This window comes from Leguminivora glycinivorella, chromosome 14 (genome assembly GCF_023078275.1).
Source record: "Leguminivora glycinivorella isolate SPB_JAAS2020 chromosome 14, LegGlyc_1.1, whole genome shotgun sequence".
Taxonomy (NCBI): domain Eukaryota; kingdom Metazoa; phylum Arthropoda; class Insecta; order Lepidoptera; family Tortricidae; genus Leguminivora; species Leguminivora glycinivorella.
In genome coordinates, this window is record NC_062984.1 from 2,200,247 (window position 1) to 2,214,876 (window position 14,630).

The following is a 14,630-nucleotide window of genomic DNA, read 5'->3' on the forward strand; positions in this document are numbered from 1 at the left end:
TTAAAGTTGATTGGTAATCCGTTAACACGTGGAAAAAAAGGATTTTACTGTAGGTAAGTGTTTAGTTGTATCAGGAATCCACTATAATGTATTTATTAAAGCCCGAAATGGGTTGGCAACGCGCATGTGACACTCCTTGAGTTGTAGGCGTTCATAGGTTTCGGTGACCGGTTTCCATCAGGCGGTGCGTATGCTTGTTTGCCACCGACGTACTATAAGAAATACAGCAAGCCTCTTGAACTCTAGGCTGCATGTGGAAGGCAGTGATCGCCTGAGCTACTGCCAAGAGCTGTGTCGGGAGAGCTGCAAGTTCACAGCAGGTGGAAGCGTGGTGCTGGTGGTGTTGGGACTGTGGCGGTAGAGGCTAAGGAAGTGAATGTGATCGTAAATTTATTGGGCTCGAATTTGCTGCCCTATCACTACAACAGTCGCCATGGTAAAACATCAAATAAATAATCAAATAATAATCATGGTAAATGGCATCTCAATGTATGTTATTTTTAATGTGTTTTTGTACAATAAAGAGTTACTACTACTACTACTACTACTAAAACTTAGGACTCACCGAATAAACGATGGTAAAAGCGAACCCACGTGAACAATACTTCTTTACGTAATATTTCGGGCTTTTAGTGATCGACAACGGCAAATCCTAGGATTTGCCGTATTTCGGGATTTTATAGTAAAGTCCAGAACGCGCAGCAAAGCGCACGCTTTGCAGCGCAGATGGCCTGCTGGGTTAACGATTAACGGACTTGAAAAAATTCTTTTAAGTTATATTAAAAGTTAATCCGTTAATCGAAATGTTATGTCATATCGTTGTCTGAGTACCCACAATGCAAGTCTTCTTGAGCTTACCGTGGGGCTCAGTCAATGTGTGTAAGAATGTCCTATAACATTTTAATAAATGTGTGACGAGCACACGTATTTGTTCCAGAGTCATGGATGTTTTTCATACGCTGATTTTCACGCTTATTACACTTTTTTTTTAATCGAGACCTAATCGCGTACATATTAAACTGACCTGCAACGTTTCATACGGTTTGTTGGGGTTCCCTCTATTTCGCCTATCATTAATTCGCATAATTTGAATTCGCATAACAGATTTGGCATAACATAATTGTTCATAACATTGAATAAGCATAATATTAAAAATACATAATTCTTATTTCGCATAACAATGAATTTGCATAATTGGAATTTGCATACTATTACTTCGTATAACTTTAATTATCTAAAATTAATTGCCATACTTAACTAACTGTATGGAGAAAGCGATTTTCAATTCAATTCAAAGCGATTCAATCAGGGGTTGATTTTTCAATTTCGAGCGCTCGATTTTGAGTGTTTAATTTTATTCTGTCACACTTATTAAGCATGAAGAAAATAGGGGTAAATAAGGTACAGCGGGGCAAATCTCGAGTGGGGGGCAAATGTAACTGGTCAATTTCTTCCATGTTTTACAAAGTTTCCATTATTAAAATAAATCTGTTTATTTTTATGAAACATACATGCATTTATGAACTTAACTGCTAATCTTAAATTAAAAAGATTATTTGAGTTAAGGAGTCTTTGTTTTATTTATACATTACTTATTATATTTTTTCATAAGTGTTTTTCAGAAAATAGAGTGTCTATTAGTTATGTAGTAGGCGTGTTCAGTGGATACATGTAATAATGGTATAATGGAAATAGTGTAATAATGGAAAAAAAGGATTAGTTACAATTGCCTTTTAGTCTAGATTTGCCCCGCTGTACTTTACTAAAGAAATTGAAAATGGATAGTTTTTAAATAATATTATTTCATCGTTCAGATTTTCGCAGATCTCACCTGCCAATACTGGTACCCGAGCAAGCGGAAGATAAAAAGTGGAATCTTGAGCGTTGCGAGGGTTTCAAGGCACATTAACCTTCGTACGGCACGTTAAACATTGCCACCGAGTTTGAAACACAATATTTTTCACCACCCCAACACGAACAAAATACTGACTATAAAATATCAAACTAAATCAAATCCATCGATTTCTTCAATATTTATGATTCAAAATCATTCATCATCATCATTTATAGGTAAAATTCTATCAGCTAGCTTAAGACATCAAGTTAACATTTGTATGAAATTACTTTGCACTCTTGTGGATAACTCTTTTTGAACAGAAAAGTAAGCCGTTACCCGTTAGTGTGGTGAAAATATAATTTTCTTGTATGCCATTTAAACATTCTACTAAACAAAGTTATGCTTATTATACTTATACCAATTCATCGTTATAACAATTTACATTATGCGCATTAGCATTATACGAAATAATTATCATTATTTCGCATAACATAATATGCGTATTAAACGTTATGCGTAATAAACGGTATGCCAATTCATATTAGGAGTATTCATGCGAATTAATATAGACCCGGTTTGTTGACTCTTGTTGACACCATCAAGACCTGAGGTAGTATGCCCCCCCTCCACCCCCTCTTAAATACGTTCATGCCAATACAAGTAAACTTTGCTATAAGTGGACAGAACTGTAATTGCCTGGATGTCTTCTAAACTTTGACAAGAGCCTAAAGTCAAACTAGTAGCACAATCGAGTTCAGTTTGAGTACTATTTAGTTGATAGCTTGTTGCAGTGCTACGTTCAGCGTTTGCAACTTTGGTATGTACTGTGTTATTATAGGGATTAGGTACAAGTCAGAGTAGCAATGCAATTAAAAGTTAGGTAAATACATACAACGGTTGGTTTGTTTGCGAGTTTATATGCGTCACAGAACGAAGTCTTAAGACGAAGTTTGAGGCCTGAGTGGACGCTAAGAGCGGAGCGTTCGACTGGGCGAGAAGCGGAGCGGGCGAGCGTGCATCCAGCCTAAGCAGCGTCGACTCAGGACACTTTTTTTTTAATTAAATGGCTTCAGTCCCAATAATGATTGGGACTGATTGGGACTATTTCGCCAGTGTCAAGGTGATATGAGCTAATATTAATTAGTGATTTTGGTACGGTAAGTACGACGGTAAGTTAGCACTTGTAAATTGATAACTAGATTTTACAAGAGCACGTGGACTACCGGCCGTTGACGACAAAAAGGGGCTAAACGCGTTTCGAGATTAATTCTTGATCAGCTTCTTACTACAACATTAGTTTACTGCACAATAAGCTATCGATATTACACTTTAGACAACAATGAGCAAAAGAAAAAGAAATTATTCACGACACGAGACCGCTAAGATGGCGCTCGAGCCGGAAGTCCCCAGGACACTAATGTCTTGTATAAGCTTCAATTGTTTGACATGCACGTCGCATTCTCCGCCCCGCTCCACGCTAAATACGTGCACTCAAACCTTACACTAAATCAGAGGGTCACACACACTTTTTTAATATGCCCAATTTGAAAGCCATTTACATTTTTCTTATACTACGTCGTTGGCAAACAAACATGCGGTCCGCCTGATGGAAATCAGTCACCGTAACCTATAGACGCCTGCAACTTAAGAAGTGTCAATTGCGCGTTGCCAGGCCATTGGAAACTAGTACACTCCTTTTTGCTGTGTTAAGTACACAGCAAAAAGGAGTGTACAGTGTACAAGTTCCAAGTACATTTATTTTCTCAGTATCTTATTTTCATTTAATTTAATGAGGCCACTGTTAACATTTGTGTATCATTTACATACATAAGTAGTATCATACAATTATTCTCTATAAAGTATAACATTTAAAAAACGGTATGTAGCTTTGATATTTGTTTTGAATACTTGATTCGATAAATCGATAACCCTTATAAAAAAACATTAATAAACGGCACATCGTTTTGAAATGTTGTTTTTATTTGACATTAACCTAAAATTGATTCGATTCGCCTCGGTCTACCCTAAATATTCGCTCAATCGAGAGCCGAGCAAGCCATTAACTGATTTACCCGTTCTTTTTTAAAGCGTTCTCATCATTCTGTCAATCAATTTTATTCACAAAAGAATGCTTTTTAGGCACTATGAATTGAAATTTTCAATATTTTAAAGAATTGAATTCTACATTAGTAGGTACAAGGTTGAAAATATTAACAAACCTATTTGGATATCGCGCATTATATGTATTATTAAGCGAAAATTGAAGCATAATTATTTGTTTCAGTGAACGCAGCGTTTTCATTTTTTGCTCATCAAGTACCTTGGAATTAGTAAAATTTGGTTTACTGGGTAGCGCACTTTGATTATGCATACGCATGCTTACATACAAAGCATACATACCTTTAAAGTCACTCTTTTACTAACTAATAAGGGTAGTCAGAGAAGATGAAACTATTCAAAATTCAGTGCCACTCTGAAAAATGTAGGGTTGAAAATTAACAAGTGACTTTTCAGTGACAGATTGCTAGCTCATCGCGCACATCACAATAAAATTGAACCCATATCCAATTTTTTTTTTAAATTATGAATGGGCTTACTCTTGACCACAGACTAGCCAAAGGCAAAGACGTGGCCTACGATGGAGTGAGCTAGCTCAGAAGATGCCTGTTGATTTGAAGGTCGCCGGGTTATACGAGCTCGGGAATATAGCCGCCGGCAAGGAATTCCACTCCGCATAAGAAAAGAAGAAGATAAGCGCTTCGTGCGAATTCGCGGAATATCTACCGAGAAAGGATGGAAACCAGCCGTGCGTCTAAGAGTCCGATTGCGTGCGTGCTAGTTAGTTTTATTGGGCATTTTCCGCAAGTCGACATCCATTGTGCCTATTTTGCGTGAAATAGACGGGGTAGCACTACTCTAACCACCCCAGCTCCTCTACAAATCCTAGCAGTGTTTTCAGGTTGCTAAATACCTCTTTCAGTGTGTTTGGCGTACCTAGATACTTGTTCCTATATACTTCTACCTGTTTACACTCTAGAAGAAAGTGTTTGGTGGTTTCTTCTGCTTCCATGCACGCTCTGCACATGGGGCTATCGGTTATACCTATGTTATTGAGGTGTTTGTTCAGTGTGTTGTGTCCTGTCATTAATCCTACTAGTTTGCGCAGTTGCTGTCTGGGAGTTCTGAGTAGGATTTTTGTAAGCTTTGTATTTGGTTCAGCAAGAATTTCTTTGGTTTGTCTACATGTGTCTAACTCAACCCAGTATTTGTTGTGTAGTTGTTTGTAGTGTTGACTAAGTTGGTTTTTCCTATATGATACTGGTAGGGGTATGATGGGTTCGGGTCCATATGCAGGTGTGGCTGATCCTTCTCGGGCCAGTTCATCCGCTGCATTATTCCCTCTTGATCCACTGTGCCCCTTTATCCATTGTATTGTTACTTTGTTGTCCTCTTCGCACATTTCAGTGAGTCTTTGATGACATTCTAGTATTAGTTTCGAGGTAAGTTTTGGGCTATCTAGTGCCTGAAGCACTGATTTGCAGTCTGATAGTATCAGTATGTTTTACCTGACGTCTCTTTATGGCATTGCAAGCTGTGTTGCGTGCGTGTGTGGGGGCGTCGAATTGTCGGCTTCTACGACACCCTCGGGAGAAAAGTCTATCTATAGTATTCTATTCAATCGAGATAGGGGTGGATAGACTGTGTGAGAGATGATATGAAACCAAAGTAAGTTAATGATGAAATGACAGGTGATAGAGGACTATGGAAGAGGAAGACATGCTGCACCGACCACAAGGGACTGGGATAAGGGCAAGAAAATGATGAGTATGGTAACCCGGCAACCTTCAAATCAAGAGTGAACAGGCATCTTCTGGGCAAGTTTACTCCATCGTAGGCCACGTCGTTGTCTATGGCTGGTCTGTGGCCAAGAGTAAGCCCATTTATAATAAAAAAAAACCGGCCAAGAGCGTGTCGGGCCACGCTCAGTGTAGGGTTCCGTAGTTTTCCGTATTTTTTTCAAAAACTACTGAACCTATCAAGTTCAAAACAATTTTCCTAGAAAGTCTTTATAAAGTTCTACTTTTGTGATTTTTTTCATATTTTTTAAACTTATGGTTCAAAAGTTAGAGGGGGGGACGCACTTTTTTTTCGTTTAGGAGCGATTATTTCCGAAAATATAAATATTATCAAAAAACGATCTTAATAAACCCTTATTCATTTTTAAATACCTATCCAACAATATATCACACGTTGGGGTTGGAATGAAAAAAAATATCAGCCCCCACTTTACATGTAGGGGGGGTACCCTAATAAAACATTTTTTTCCATTTTTTATTTTTGCACTTTGTTGGCGTGATTGATATACGTATTGGTACCAAATTTCAGCTTTCTAGTGCTTACGGTTACTGAGATTATCCGCGGACGGACGAACGGACGGACGGACGGACAGACAGACATGGCGAAACTATAAGGGTTCCTAGTTTACTACGGAACCAAGGACCGGAAAACCCCTTTTTAGGCTTAATCTTATCAATTTGCTTACCCCCTCAATTTGCTTACCAACCTGTATAGTAAGCTTATTTAAAGGTAACCTTTTTAAATTGGTAAGCTTATTGAAGCTGTTACCATAACTAATAACTAAGTTAACTCCGAAACCCTATCGTGATAGGGTTTTACTAACTGGTTTTCATAGGGTTATGGTAAGCAATATCTGTTCATTGTTGTTCTCTACAATAGCGAGTACATTCAAACTGGTTTACTACAGAGATCTCTGATCGTTGTTGGCGCGTGAACTCAAGGTTACGAAATTATATTGTTTTGACACTTATACACTATACAGAGTGAAATAAAAAGGACTGTGACTATTGAGGTCATCATAAACAACTTTTATTATGAGACCTATTGATGCTGAAATCGCGAAAAGAAAGTTAAAATAAAAATAAAACTAAAACAATTCAAACACTATTAAATCGTCAATAAATGATTTTACATATCAATAGGTATCCGAAACTCACTTTTAATAGAGGCTACTTGGTCTTATATGTATAATAGTTTTTATTAGAACGTCCCACTTTGTCCCTAAATATAAAAATGAGATTTGCTTGTATGTTTAATAACAATGTTGCTTTAAGAACAATCGAAAAAGTGGGACGTTTTAATAAACTCGCTCATATATTATTTCAATTTTCAAAAAAATCGATAACTTTCACACTCACCTTGATATCGTACGCTTGTGACCAGAATAAACGTCACAGTCCAATCATAACTGCACTAATCTGTGTTTATAGTTCGTAGCCAAAGTCATCAAGTTAAACCGATAAACAAATAACAATCGAAAATAACAAAAACAACACAAAATTAACTACAATTATCACGTCCTTACTTAACCAGATCTTAAAGAGAATGCATAAGTACTAATACATAAATAACACCTGCGTGCAGCTAAATCGGATCAGGCCTCGTGTCATTCACGAGGACGCATGTCTTGATTCTTATTGTTATGCTATTAAAGGTTACAATTGTCCAACTCGCGCGTACTAGATTGTCAGCGTGCGAAACGAGCTCGTACAACTTCGGCAACGTTCGGATTATACGAAGGTTGCCGAATCTATCCAAGTGCGCTCAGCTAATTTTTAACGCTCAGCTTCTCTATGTTTTATTTAATATATTTTCGTTTTAAGAAAGATTTTACAAAAAAAAAACATTTCTTAGTAAATAAAGGTTTCAAGTAAAATAGTTCAAGTAAAAACATTCTTTATTCAAATAATCTTATAAGAAGCACTTTCAAATCGTCTACAATGTACAATTATGTATATTCTTTTTTAAATAAATAGTAGAGCAATTAATTGATGCAATTAACAGCACATGTTGTTTTAAAACTACATAACTACCTACATCCTACATCTCTTTTGTAGATATAACGCGTTATTCTTCATATTTTTAAAACATAGCATTAAGATGAAAGATAACGAAAACGACTTTCATTACAAAAATATTATTTATACATAATATTATTTTATCTTTTTTTATACTACTTGCTAGAAATATTATCAGACAATTTGTTTTTCTTTTTTATAGTTTAACTAGGTATAGTTAATATATTAAACTTAATACTTATATTAAATGTTGCTATGAAATAGTAAAAGAGCGGGCAAAGATTGGACAAACAAGAGACTCGTGGAGGAAACTCTGTCTGTGTGTAGAGAGGTATTTCAAATTAGTTATTTAAGTTTAAATGACATGAAAAAATATTATTAAGTTATTTTAAATTGAACTTAATTCATAAAAGTTTGATAATATAAATGTAATATGTAAGTATGTAAATATAATAGGAATATAATAAGTAACCTAATTTAATTAAGCTTATATTCGAAACAATTTGAAATCAGTAATAAAACAGGATTTACATTTACTGATAAAATTATAATTCTGAGCCTTCGTCACTCTTAAAATAGAAAATATTTAAAAATACAATCTTAATTTTATGTTAGTTAATTAATTTAAATTTGACTATAACAGTTAACAAAGTTGGCGTAAATTGTATTACATATTAGGTATGTGTTAGAATTACGTTATTTTGGATGTCATACCATAGGCACATCTAACTAAATCACATTCTTAGTTATAGGCTCCACACGCCTTGCTATTCTTTGCTTTTCAAGTGGCCATCGGTTCGTCAATCTTTTATATATTCAGAAGAGCCATATTTTGAAGAAAAAAAAACTCGTTTAATTTTTTTTTGGTCTAAAAACACTTTTATAATCGGCATGTTTGGATGATTTACCTTTGAATTCCTAAAAATTCAAGAAAGATTTTAATTTTAAACTAATTCAAACAAAAGTTATGACCAAAAAACAAGTTTTTGACCATAAAATTGCTCATCTTTGATGACAAATATCACAGAAACAATAAGATGAGAAGTAATTATGAGATACTATTATGATTAACGATGATGCAGTTAATATAATAGGCTTTAGAAACAAACTATCATAATATCAATGGATTCATATCAAAGGTCATTGGCGCAGGGAAGGCCTTTAATAAAACATTGATAAATTTCATACTCCGTGCGTCAATAAGTGATACCTAATATATGTAGACACGCTATCAATAATCTTATTTAAATCTTATTAATCAGATACTTACTAACAAGAGAGTTTTTGTCAACAAACATTACAGACACAAAATAAGCAGATTCGAGGGCACGGTTAAGCCCATATTACCACGTTAACGCATGGTATTTTTCAACCACACAAAAGATAAGCATAACAAAGGATAAGGTAATACTACCATTTTACTGAACATATTTTAGTAGCGCCGAAGCAAGCAATAAAGACACTTGTTACTGTAGACTGGCTGTTGAAAGTTGAGACAATTTAAAATGGATAAAAATAATAGTAAAAGGTTGCTGCCGTTCCCTTCGAATTTCCCAGAAGACTACAAAAATTTTGTTAGAAGTCTCAAAATGCAGAAGAGAAATCAAACTGGTAAGTACTCAATACACACATAACGACGTTAAAATTTATTTCCTTATTATTTATTTATACTTTATTGCACAAATTATCAATAAAAAGTACAAATGGCGGACTTAACGCCTTAAGGCATTCTCTACCAGTCAACCAAATTATGTACTTATATACTTTTTTTGTGATTTACCTAATAATGATTTGTTTTTCGATATAGATGTGTGTCATAATTTAATATTTATAATACCTGTATAATCTAATTTGTTTCAGATCCCAAGGTCGAGCAGGATATGGATACAAAGCAGGAAAATATTCCAGACTCCATCCTCGATCAGGATAGGGATACAAAGGGGGAAAACATTGTATCTACAATTACCTTGTATGAATCCAATTACCTTCCCGTTAAGCAAGCAGAACTTGCGGTAACATTGCTCAATGCTACATCTGGGAGCTTGAAACTTACAATTGCAAGCTTGCAACGTTTGGGCAATGTTTGAGCCATATTGATGTTAAACGCTTTCGGCCGCGCTGTAGATAAACCCTGTAAGTTTCCCAGATCGGATTTTTACAACTTTCTATAACTTTGAATAGCAATGTTGCTGATACATTGAAATATAAACTTACTAGAAAGTTATGACGAAAACTTTTAAGAAGTTCATTTTTGTACATTGCAACAATAGCACATATGCAACTTGTGCGTAACTTACACGCTATTCATTACGGCAAGGTTACATTTGTAATAAACCAAAAAGTTTGAAATTGTATGTTATATAATTTTTTCACTGGCACCTTTTAATAAGTTACAAATGTAACATTGCTTTAACAACTCTAGTGAAGTTCCTTGCAAGTTACACTTGTAATGTACCTAAAAGTAGCGCTCATAATGTTTCTGGTATATAACCATTTGGTATGTTGTGTCAATAAATCACTGGCAACTTACTAGTTTAGTCAAAAAATAATATTGCTAGAACTTGCTAATTGCACGTCATGAGTAAGTAACTCGTGAATCGTTCGCACAACATTTCATAGGGATATTGCAGGGAAATTAATTTTTGTGGTTGATAGGACGTCGCAAATACAAATGCACGCAAGGTGCTCTGCGAGCTGCGTGCGGACCGCAGCGAGCCTGGGCGGGCGGGCGGGCTCGTCCAGGCTCGCTGCTGTTCGTGTGCAGCTTAATAACTAGAAACAAATAAAGTCAAACTTTAAAAATACCACACACAAAAATCATTGATGTTTATAAAACAAAAACATGGATATACAGCCAACATAATTTATTTCATTTTTTTTCTTTTAACCCTTCAGACCAGAAAACCAGCACCATACTAATGTAGTGATAATACTTATTTATACTAATGGTGTTACATATTTGAATTGACAATGACATATCTATTATAATACACACAAACACATTTTAAAACAGTGTGCGTGAATACTACTACTATTATTTAGTGCCTAAAAAATCGAAAAAATCAAGGTTTTGTTCTCCAAAACCTAACCAATCGTAATCAAATGTTAAAATCTGGATGATAATGATTGTCTGTGTCGGACTGTTTAGTTTTTTGGATAGTCGATGTCAGATTTGAATAGGTACCACGCCTATCTTTGCAGCTGTGTCAAAATAAAATCAAAAGAAGCAAAACAGTCAGACACAATATGAAGTATTGGTAAAAGGGGCATTCCACGAGAATGTCCTTAGCAAAATACAATTATTCTAATACTTCTGACAACGCTAAGAAAGCGATTTTGTGCCTGACCATCTTTCATGACTTAAGAGTATTTTCTCGAGCTTCACTGACTTGATTGGAGTAGCTGCCTTATATACGTATTTCGTAAAGGATATTCTCGTGGAATGCACTAAAAACCAAGCTCTAACTTAAAAAAAACCAATGAAAGATACAGTCGAGAATATTTGTATGAAGAAATGACTATTCCTGTTTCCTCTTAACTAATACGCACATAAGTTTTCATGAAAACATGTTTTTTAAATCATAAATACAAAATACAAACATTTATTCAGCAAGTAGGCCACAAGGGCTCTTATACACGTCACTAGCCACAGCACATGAAATATACATAATAATATGTTTAAACTTTCAGACTGAAATACATGATAAACATTTACATTACATTACATGAAAAACATTTAGATATAAATAAATACAACAGCCAATACCTGGGTACACTTTAAATTTATAATAATCTTCAAAAATAAACCAAAAACAGAAATGTAGTCTCTGTACTTAATAATACTAATAAAAAGGGAGAGGTTGTAAATTCAGAAAGTTTACAGCTTTCTGAGACGATGTCGTTCAGATCTATCTCTGAATCAGAAACCTATAAGTACCTTGGTATGTCACAGTCGTTGGGTATTGAGGATGTTGGCATTAGACAGTCGGTGAAGGAGCGCTTTTTCAGTCAGCTCACAAAAGTCCTTAACAGTCTTTTGTCAGGAGGCAACAAAGTGCGCGCCTTTAACGCCTGAGTAATGCCTCTACTCACTTACTCTTTTGGCATACTAAGGTGGACACAGACTGAGCTGGACGCCCTGGATCGGAGAGTCCGGTCACTGCTTATCACACACCGTATGTTACACCCGCGCTCGTCTGTTATGAGATTGTACATCCCACGGAAGTGCGGAGGTCGAGGCTTCCTAAACGCCAAAGATCTCCACAACCGTGAGGTGTACAATCTCAGGGATTACTTCCTTAACAACGAGTGCGGGATGTATCGTGATGTGGTGGCAGTAAACGGAAACCTCACGCCGCTCTCCTTGGCGAAAGAGAACTGGCGCAAACCTGTGGTACTAAGTACTGCGGACCGCAAGGCGGTATGGGAGAGCAAGCAGCTACACGGGCGATTCTACAAGGCCCTCACGGGACCCGATCCCGAATCTGCTCGCATCGGTGAACTGGTTACGATTCGGGGACCTCTTCGGAGAAACCGAGGGTTTTGCCTGTGCAATTGCGAACGAAGTTATGATGACGAACAACTACCGGAAATATATCCTGAAGGAGGGTACGGTCGACATTTGTCGGGCATGCCGCCGTCCCGGAGAGTCACTCAGGCATATCATTTCCGGTTGTTCTCATCTTGCTAACGGCGAGTACTTGCACAAACATAATCTCGTAGCCAGGATTATTCACCAGCAACTTGCTCTTCAATACGGCCTTGTGAACCGCGAAGTACCGTACTACAAGTACTTACCTGCGCCAGTTCTCGAAAATGGTCGTGCCACGCTCTATTGGGATCGATCTATTATCACTGACAGGACTATAGTAGCCAATAAGCCTGACATTGTGATAATAGATCGACCGCAACGCTGGGCAGTGCTCGTTGACATCAATATCCCCCTTGATGAGAATCTCGTGAAAGCCGAGAAGGGCAAGTCCAGTAAGTACCTAGACTTGGCTCACGAGATAACCGCCATGTGGGATGTTGAATCAACGATCATTGTTCCGATAGTCGTTTCAGCGAACGGTCTCATAGCGAAGAGTCTCGACCAACATCTTAAGAGACTCTCGCTAGGTGGCTGGATCAAGGGGATGCAGAAGGCGGTGATCTTGGACACAGCACGGATAGTTCAACGGTTCCTCTCTCTGCGGCCCTAACCACCGGCAGCTTGGGCCCTGCCCCGCTGCTGGCGGCACCCTAGGTTAGGTTTTTTATAATATGTTTATATGTTTTTATTGTATATTGTTTTGTAAATGTTTTTATATTTTATTTTTATATACATATTGTAAAACACCTAACCTAAGAAAGAAAATAAATACTGAGAATAATAATAAAAATTAAATTGTTATGGGATGTGACAAGGGAAGGAAAACTTTGATCGTTACATGCTTATATCACAAAAGTGACGATTACAAGCTTATTAAATCGTAATAACCTAATAAGTATTGGCAACGTGCGTGACAGAGTGGCGCTGATTGTTATAAATACACGTCATCATGGGCATGTCCAACATCAATGCCAGCAGCGGCCGTTGGATTGGAACTAACTTTAAACCATAGAATTTAATTTAATATGGAAAAGCCCACAAATTGAGAACAGCACCAGTCATGCACCTAGCGAATAGCTTTTTATACTACTTATAAGCTGCTCCTCCTTTGCTTACAAAAAAGTCTGCCGAAATTCACGGGGGTGAGAAAATAACACACGCAGAATAGTACATTACGATACAAGTGCGTAAAAAAGGAAGTACGAAACGAGTGGCGATAAATTAAAACACGACCGAAGGGAGTATTTTAAATCGACACGAGCTACGAATTTCCTTTTGGCACGTGTATCGTGCGACGTTTTTCAGTACAGATGGCCATCCGAAGTTTCGACCTCGCACTAGTGCGTATAAAAACACCATCTGTACTGAAAAAGATTTTTGTCAGTACACACGCACATTTTGATAAAAATATGACACATTATCCTGGTGAATATTATTAGTATAAACTCTATTATAATCGCAATTAAGTTAATTCTTAAAAATGATTGAAGTCTAGTCTCGATGGAGTTTTAATAAGCTTTATAGTCAGTGATCGGAATAGGCAGAGTACATTTACCTACACTTGGTAGAACATATAAAAAGTAGACTTCCTTACGACATTTTTTTTTTGCGTAACTAACGTCCCGGGAACCTACCGTAATTAATATAGTTCTAAATAGGTCAAAATACACTGCAAACTGACCTAACTCGAAAATAAAATATTAAAAAAAACGTTGTTAAACTATTGTCCACTAACTTTTTAACAGATAAATAGTTAATTAAAGAAATTTAAAAACCATGACGAGTGGCGGAAAACAGGGTAGCACGCCCAACTTTTAACTGCCTGTCGGGGGAAATAATTCGTGTATAAGCGAATTTTGGCATAGTTGTAGAGAATGGTGTCTTAATTCACATACTCAAAGTACTCTTGGGTCGGGGTGGTAATGGTGGTATGGAGGGGAAAAGACGGACAATAATAGTACATTGTACTAACGAGAGTAAGTTGGCTTGCTGGAGCGATTTAAAGAGTCGAGTTAGTAATATTCATACTTCCCGAGTTACGCACAATGTTTTTCATCACACTTGCATTATAAAAAAAAATCTTCTCTGTCCATCTTTTCCTCTCCATATTTCATGATCCCAGATAAAAAGTGAACATATTTTTTTTGTAGAGAATTTTCTGAAGATTACTTGTGTCTTGAAACATTTTTTTCTACGTGGCACAGTTTAAGAAGTATTCACGAAAAACTAAAAAAAGGGACTTTTTCCACCCCCCCCTCTACCCGTTATCTCCATCCAAACCCCGAGTACTTTGAGAATGTGGATTTAGACACCATTCCCTACAATT

General features: G+C 36.6%; 1 protein-coding gene across 1 annotated transcript in view; it reads right to left on the reverse strand.

Moving 5' to 3' along the window:
• The window catches only part of LOC125233490, a 276,525-nt gene that overhangs the window by 98,368 nt on the left and 163,527 nt on the right, over positions 1-14,630 (reverse strand). The gene's annotated exons all lie outside the window — the stretch shown is intronic.